Genomic DNA, 9,282 nt, shown 5'->3' with positions numbered 1-9,282 from the left:
AGATTGTTACTGGAAGTAAGTGGAAGGAACTGTTACTGCAAGTGGAAACTGATCCCAAGAGGAATTGAACATAGAGAAATGACAAAGTTCAAGTTAATTTGTGCTATCCTTTTTACTATACAAGAAAATAATCCAAGGCCTGAAGGAAACTCTGTCCCTGATCTTTTGTAGTGTGTCCTTTACTCATATAAAACTTGTCTGTAAACTTCCATTTGAGAGTATACAAAAGGAAACAATATGCCATTTGAAGGCAAGTATAGAATAAAAGGAAATAACTTTATTTTAAAAGTGTCCTACTGCAAAGAAAGAAAGAAAGACATGCAGGTTTTAAAGTGTCTTATGCACGGATATTTCTCTCCTGAGATGATTATCCTATTGCAGGATTCAGTTATTCATTTCTTTAGTCTGGTCCTGAGTTCTCCATAGCAATAAGGATTCCAAAAATCAGGATCCAGTAAGCATGATCAGCAAAAGGAGCCTCTTCTCAAACCAGTGCTTTAAGGATGGTCCCAACGAAATATGTGGGTTTTTTCATTTTCTTGTTTGTTTGTTTAGTTTGTGTTGGTTCTGTGGCTTGAATCCAGAGAGTGGACACTGTCCCTGTACAGTTGTCTTTCCTGCACACCTGTCCCCTAACCTAGTACTCTACTGTTTGAGCCAAAACTTCTGGCTTTTTTAGTGTTTAATTACAGATAAGAGTTTGACAGAGTCTCCTGCCTGGGTTGACTGAACTAAGACAGTCAGAAAGCCAAGTGACATCAACTGTATGAACTTCTCTTTTGAAACAAGAAATATTAGATGAAGTTTATAATAAAGCTAATATTTGACAATTTTTAAAAGAAAAGAATATGTGCAGCAAAGAAGCCATAACTTAAATAACTCAGCACTGAATCAGTTTGTAATTATTTTTTCTGTTTGGGAAGATTACTATCGACTTCGTTGTTCCTTTTGGGGATAAAGTTCTATTTGCAGTTTTTATTTTTGTTGGTCATGGGGCTGTAACTCCAATCCTGGACTCTGTCCCTCAGCTCTTCAGCTCAACTTGAGCACTCTGCCACTTTAGGTACAACACCATTTCGGGATTTCTGGTGGTTAATTAAAGAAAAGGGTCTCATGGACTTTCCTGACCAGGCTGGCTTTGAACCACAATCCTCTAGTCTCATCTTCCTGAGTAGCTAGGATTACAGGTGTGAGCCACCAGCATCCAGCTTATATTTGCATTGATGTGCACTTAATGACACTATGTAGACAAAGAATGGATATTTCAATCAATGATGACATTGCAGCTTTTCAGAAAAATTGAGGTAGCAATAAATATATCCTCCTTTTCCATGTTGTTACATTAATGACTCATGTGTTATGGGACTCTTACATTAGCATCTTCTGTTATATGTGTATGTGGACTTAGTATCAGAAATTGTTCATAGAGAAATATAAAAGACTAAGATTTTTAGAAAGTAAAGGAAGTCAGGTATGAAAGAATAGCATAGGAGGATATACAATTTATCATACAGAGATTAAGAACTAGCCTAAGTGACTAGAATGCTAAAGGCAAGGAGGAATAAGTGTAGTTGATAACTAGTTCTTCAATAACCAAAAATGGTTCCCTAGAACAGTTTGTGGTATAACTTAGTTATTATTATCATTTATTCCTTCCATGGGGAATTATTCCATCTCTTCTGTCAAAGCTATTAATTATCCTATGACTTTTTGATGCCATGACTTACCAAAAAGTTTTCCAAATCTCGAATAGACTACCCTTCTCATTGTGATTAGCAGTGATCACTCAAAATCCTGGAATCTGAATTTACAGGATTAATCTTCACCTGGTAGTTAATAATATTCTTGGAATTAATTGCCATGACCTATTAACAGAAAATGTTTTTTGTTTTGTTTTTTTCTTTTTTGTTTTTTTTGGGTCAAGTCTTGGGGCCTCAACTCTGGGCCTGGGTGCTGTCTCTCAGTTCTTCAGCTCAAGGCTAGCGCGCTACCACTTTTGCCACAGCAACACTTCTGACAGTTTTCTTTTTGCCTATGTGGTGCTGAGAAATCGAACCCAGGGCCTCATGCGTGTAAGGCAAGCACTCTACTACTGAGGCACCTTCCCTGCCCTTTTTAAAAAAATACTATTCTAATATAGGTAAAATAAATGAATTACAGACTATTGCTAGGTATCAGTTGGAATGAGCAATTGTATATTCCAAGTATGGGTTATTTATTTTGCATTTACTAGCTAAATGACTTTTTTGCCAGTCTTGGGGCTTGAACTCAGGTACAGGGAACTGTTCGTGAGATTTTTTTTTTGGCTGAAGGCTAACACTTTACCAATTGAGGCACAGTTCAACTTTCAGTGTTTCTTTTTCTATTTATGTGGGACTGAGGAATTTAACCTAGGGTTTGATTCATGCTAAGCAATAACTGTTCCATTTAGCCACATTCCCAAAGCCCTAAATAACTTTCTTACTTATTTATATTAATACGTTTTCTTATTGTGAAAATACTATACAGAGGGGTTACAATTACATGAGCAAGGTAAAGAGTACATTTCTTAGCAAGCATTGCTGCCTCCTCCTTCCCCTTACCATCCCTGCCCACCGATTCCCCATCCCTCCCCCGCCAAAGTTGTAAAGTTCGTTTTTCAACATAACATCTTATACATCTCATTGTCGCAATGGGACTTGGTTAAGATGGGATTACTTTTTCATTCCATTACTATTATGTATTATAATTTAGGCCAGGTGGTAGAAAAGGAAGTGGAAAACAATACTAAGTCCAGTAAAGCTGACATTCCTATCACATCAGTAAGGAAGTACAGTATTAAGGCCTGCTGGACTCATAAGGCTGTTGCATGTGACAATATTATGTAAAACATTATTGACCATCATCTCCGACATCCCTAATATTCTGCTTCCACTTTCAAGGTCACAAGCCAAATATCTAAGTCTTTTTATTGATAGGGTGTGTTTCCTAGGAAGGAAGAAGGGGGATGTGGAAGGTGATGGTGGAAAAATATGTATATTGGCTCCCTATCTACATTCTTTGCATTTTTAAAAAGTGCTACTGATGAACTCCCACTTACATCTAATTGACTATATTGTCTGCACAAGATGCAGATAAATGATGATATTTATTCTGGTGGATAATCACATATATTAACAAAATCCATTTGTGAAAAAAAAAGATACTAGGTAAGAAAATATAAAGTATTGTCTATAAAATGATTTCTTTTCTTGGAGAACAAAAGGTAGAATTGAAATGCTTACTCCAAAGTTTGAGATTTTATGCTGTCTCAGGATCAAAATGTTCTCTAATTCCTGTAACATCCAAGCATAAAAGACATGATTTGAAGATCTCAGTAATTTTAGAAACAAAGGAACATAATAGCTTCCTTCCTGTAGAGACTTGTGATAGCAAGTATGATTGATTGTACTATAGTTCTCTTTATTTTCCTCTTTATCTCAAGTGTTGCATATCTGGGCATTTTACTGTATCAGCTGCATCAGCTTCCTATAGGTGAGATTTACCTCTACTCTGCAATGTCAAGATTGGTCATGTGACTTACTTCAGTTTACAAAAATGAAACAGAATTGGTGAAAGCCTATTTCTAGGGGAAGATTCTGTCTCATTGTCTGTGTTTAATAGCTGACTTGTTTTCCCTTAGCTATAAAAATAGCATCTTTTTAGAAGGAGTCTTCTTTCAACCTATATACTGGAAGAAAATAGCATGTGAAATTGAGGCAAAACTCAAATACAGCCTCATACATATAACACAGGCAGAATTAAGCTAATATTAGAATATGATATTAAGATGTTAGTTTCTTACCATTCTTGTATACCTTTATGATAGTTGTCTATAGCACACCAGAATTTAACAAATACTAAACAAGAACTAAGCAAATATATAACATTTCATGTTGGAAATTATTACAATTTTTTATAAATAAGCATTCTCCATGTGATCACTTATGAAGTTATATTTTTTCTATAGATGGGGTTAATCACTCTAGACCATTGTATCTAATATCCATAGTCACTATCCAGACCTTGTGATTGAGATGAGGAAGAACAAAATATCCAGATTGGTATTTCTCTTTTACTCTTCCCCTTTATCTAGTGTGAATTCTCATCCTTTCTCCCAATTCTCCTATTAATAAAGGAAGAATGACACGTCGTGGATATCAAGCAAAAGGCTTCAAATCAAGAATTTCATTCTTTCAAAATTAGATGAATAAATCAGAGTGCCTCAAGGAAGGAAAACAACATGATTTTTTTCTCTTTCTGGCTTCCACCATAGAGTCTGAACATGACTCTAAATATCTAATAAACCATTTGCCTTGGCTAACTTTTTAAGAATATAGTTGGTTACAGAAATTTTTTAAAACTAAAAAAATAAATTTTAAATAAATAGTAATTTGTGGTTTGCTTTTGAGAGGCATGAAATAAAACTGCATTAACACTGTGTGAGTTGAGAGGCTAAATTCTATCAGAATCTAAACATAATGAAAAATAGATGATTTTAAGTTAAATAGCTTGTAGGTACATTTTTAATGCGACATACCCACAGAGACATGTATTTTCTTTTCCTCTCCATACTGATTCAACTTCAATAAGCAGTTCATGTAATTCAAATAGCTGTGTTTCAGAAATAGATTAGACACAAAATGTTACAAAAAAAGAACCAGTATTGGGTGGTCCATTGTTTAAAAATAGCAGTAAAATAAATATTAACCATAATTCCAAAATAATAACAATCAACTCATATTGAAAAGAGAAGATTGTAGCAGAATGTATAAAAAGTGATAGTGCCAGAACTGTTTCAGGAGCTGCTCTCTTGCATTTAGGATTTCTAGTACAGGACAATGTTTTAATCAGGATTAATTGCTTTCAGGAACTAATTTTTTTCTGGTTATATTTCATTGAAGAAATATGTTGTTCAAAATTAATGAATGGATAACAAATTATAGTAGAAAAAAGTGCTAGACACTCATTGTGGTTGGCAGTAAAATGCCTTCCAATAATGTCTCTCATCCCCCAAAATGTTTAATCCCTCAAATGTAAATATGCACTATATATATATATATGTACACACACACACATACACACACACACACACACACACACACACATATATATATATATATATATACATTTGTAAAATATTGATCTTTTATTACCCAAGGAACACAAATTTGAATAATTACCAGATGGGGGAGGTATAATTCAAATCGGTACTTAAAATCCCAGCAGTAGTTCAAAGGGGAAATGATCATGTAAGAATCATCAGAAAGATGTAAAGATGCTATATTAGAAAACAAAAGAAAAGACAACAACCCAGATTCTGAATTTCTGAAAAGCGGAACAGGATGTAAATGCCTTTTGACTAGAATCATCTAAAAAATCTTTTAGCCCTGTAGGTGGCTTGATTTTAATGTGGTGAGACTTCTTTTAGATTTCTGTCCTTTAGAACTGTAAAGTGATAAATACGGATTATTCAAGCCAATTAACTTATAAAAATTTGTTACAGCAGATTTGGTTTAGTAAACTAACTCAGCTACAGCCTTTTCCTGATGCAACTATAGAGACATCACATATCCCAGTTTCTGAGAATAAGAAAAAGTTGCCACTGGCTTTGTACATATGTATGAAGGATATACTACTAAGGGCCTTGCATTAATGAAATCTTCAAATTCTAAATAATATTTAAATAAGAAACTCCCTATCTTTATTTTCACGTTTGGGGATCAAAGTACTAAAGTTATGCATAAGGCTAGGGTAAGAACATGGAAATGAAATCTGTCTCCTAATATTATAAAGATAATTTATGTCATTTTGAGTTACTAAAGTATTTGAGTTTCTAAAGTATTATAAAATAAAGTAAAACAGAAACAGACACTCAATTTTCCATCCTTCCTAACTTTCCAACAGAAATTAGAGAATCCAGTAAAGATACAGCACTCCCAGGATGGTATAGGATGATATAGGATCACTAGACAGTGACAAAGAAGATCACACAAAAGGGTCCCTTGGAACCATGGGAAACAAAATCTACACCTACAGGTTGTGATATAGCTACAAAATAGTTTCCACTATGCTAAGTCTTTGATATTTTATGTTTGTTTTCACAGCAACTTTCCTCTCTTAGGAAATGACTCTTTATTAATACTCAAGGGTTTGCAGCTTATAACCCAGCAAAAAATAATGCTTCTAAATGTAAACAAGCATGATTCTAAGAGTAACCAAGGCTACTTGTGTTGCTATAGGTAATAAATAAGAATGATGTTGGGGAATAGTCAAACAATCTTGAACTTTTTCATGCCTTTCCTCTTCTCCAATACGAATCATCCTAGTCAAGATATGTGAAACATTAATAGAGGATTTTTATATTTTTTATTGTTCACACTAAAACAAATACACTTTTTCTCTTTCCAAGCCTGAATTTGAAAGAGTTAGACCATAACAATTTTTTTATGTACAAAAGTTTACTGCTTTGGCTTAGGTATTTTCCTGCCTTTGGATGTTGCTCTCTATTATTTTTGTAATTACATAGAAAAAACAAGATAAAGCCATTATGCTTATGTTGAATTATTCAAAGTTAAGCTGTCTTCAAACACAGTTTTCTGTTCCCTTCTTCACTGCTAATTAAAGTTTAATTATTGCTCTTTAATGATAAAAAAGTGATACTTTAAGTTATATTCTCATTGAAACTGATTAAAACAGGAATGTCTGCGATTGCTTTTCAAATTTTTTCAAGTATTTTCCTTGGCTATTTTCATTATTGCCTTTGTTCCAGTCTTCTAACAGGAACACAGGGTTACACAAAAAAGATCTTCCTAAGATATAGACTGTTAGACAGAAAAAATCAGATGTATATTTAAAGATTTTCATCTCTTAAGAGACTAAAAAGCTCAGAGGACATTTTTCTATTACTGGCATGTTTCAGATGACTTAAATGTTTTGGCTCTTAATCTAAGTGAAATACATGTAAAATGTTAAGGTTGTTCCAAACAATGACTACGGCTTATACTTTTCTGCTCCAATGAGTTGAAACTTCTGACAAGATTGGAGGGCATATCGATTTCAGGGGAGAAGTGTTAATGTTAGAATGCCAAGGGAGATTCCTAAAACAGCATTGCCTATCACATATCTGTTAGTTATACTTACGGCATATAAGTGTATAAACCTACAAATATGATTTCAATAAGAAATGTGTGATTTACACAATTCATTCAATAACAACTAAAACCAGAGAACACTTCTATATATTTATATAAACTAGTATATCTAGTGAGGATTTAAAAATTTTTAGAATATATATTTTAACATTCATTTCAAAGTACTGTTTATTTTTAACGGTTTATTTTTAATTGTTGTCAGTTTGAGGGCTTGAAATCTGGACCTGGACACTGTCCCTCAGTTCCTCAGCTCAAGATTAGTGCTGTACCACTGGAGCCACTTCCAGTTTTCTTTTGTCTCATTGGAGATAATATTCTCACAGAATTTCCTGCCTAGCCTGGCCTTGAGCCATGATTCTCAGCTCTCAACCTCCTTAGTAGCTAGGGTTACAAGCATGAGCAACTATATCCATTAATTTCTGCATGTAACATTTCTTTTTAGTGAAAATGCTCAAAAACTTTTCTTTTGGCTTTGATGAAATATCTATTCTTAACTATGATCACTTTTTTCTTGTATAAAATTAATATATTAACTTTTAGTCATGGAAGTCTGCTAACTAAAGTTATATAAAACATTAATTGTAAAGTGAAAGAAATTCATGGTTCTATTTCTTGTTTTAAGTAAACAATTCTGCGTTTTGTTTTCAATTATATTTCTTTGGGAATGTGTAATATTCTTTGATTTAACTGTTAAAATTGATAACAATTACATTATATCAAGTTGATTCAAACTTGTATTTGAAAATTGCATCCTTACCACAAATATACTTCCACTTTCCTCTATCACATAATTAAAATAACAGTAAAGCAAAGATTGGTGTTAGCCATTCATGTGTAGAATCCTAGAAACTCAGGAGGCTAAGACCTGAATACTTTAGTTCAATGTCAGTCGAAACAGACAAAAATGTGAGAAAACTTATCTCCAATTATCCAGCAAGAAGCAGAAGGTGAGAATGGGGCTCAAGGAGTAGAGAAAAAATTAGAGCAAAAAATAGAGCAAAAAAACAAAGCCATGAGTAATAAATTCAAGGAAGTCCATAAAACATTGAGCTCCAGCTCTAAAAATGGCATATACACCCAAGACAACAACAAAAGGTAATATTGTAGTAAGAAGATCCCTACTCAGACAGGCAAGCCCACCTAGTCGTCCGGAGTGACAGAGCCCACCGCAACAATGTTGTTATTAAAGAAGCAACTTTATTGAGAAGGTTCCTACACTGACCGGCCAGGGCCACAGCACAGGCTCAGGAGCTGATACTGCGACCTTGAGCGGTCCACATACTTAGGTTTTTAAAGGCAAAAATCACAAGGGGAAGCCTGGTCATGTAGGCAACCAATGAGATTGTCACACACCAAAAGATTGTACAGTCATACCAGACCACACGCAGGTGGCCAATGAGTTAACACTTTGTCACATAATTGCTGTATAAACCAGTCTATCACTTTTGGCTTCTATGACTCATGGGTTCAACAGTAAAGTGGAGTTTGAGGTAAGCTTACACAAAGGAGGAGTTTAGTGGAATTTAACATAAGCACGTGAAAAAGGCGGAGTATATGATAAACTCGTGATGTTGTCAATATGAGCCAGATTACTGGGTATCTGTTTAATCGGTCAGTCCTTAACAGACCAATCCCTAAAACAAAGGCAAAGCCTGGAAAGAAGCTATACTAGCTCCAGTCTCCAATCAGGTCCTACTTCACTCCCGCCTTTGACTTGTTCCTGAGTCAAATCATTGATTCAATTTTTCCATTGGGATGGAATCATATTGAGTTCTCCTTACCATTAATTTTATGGCCCCAATCTTCTTTTGTGTGAATGACATTAATGCATTAATTACACAAGGGCCAATTTATAGCATCAGGAAGGTAAGAATCAAGGTGGGCAGCAATAGCTGAAATCAGGGTCATCATCCATGGAGACCTACAGTTCATATCAGAAGCAAAAGAACTACACCAGCCAAGGCAGTTATTAGAGTTGTCACCCATGGGGACCATGAGAGGAGAGGCTGATAACATGACTCAGTCCCTCAGACTCTTCTAACCGAGGCCAAACTTTCCCTAACACAAAGGCTACCTTGCTTCATGAGAAGTCCAGTGCCGGGCGATTTCA

The sequence above is a fragment of the Dipodomys spectabilis genome, unplaced genomic scaffold, assembly GCF_019054845.1.
Source record: "Dipodomys spectabilis isolate Male_0828 unplaced genomic scaffold, ASM1905484v1 ptg000336l, whole genome shotgun sequence".
Classification (NCBI taxonomy): Eukaryota; Metazoa; Chordata; class Mammalia; order Rodentia; family Heteromyidae; genus Dipodomys; species Dipodomys spectabilis.
This window is presented reverse-complemented; position numbering follows the sequence as displayed.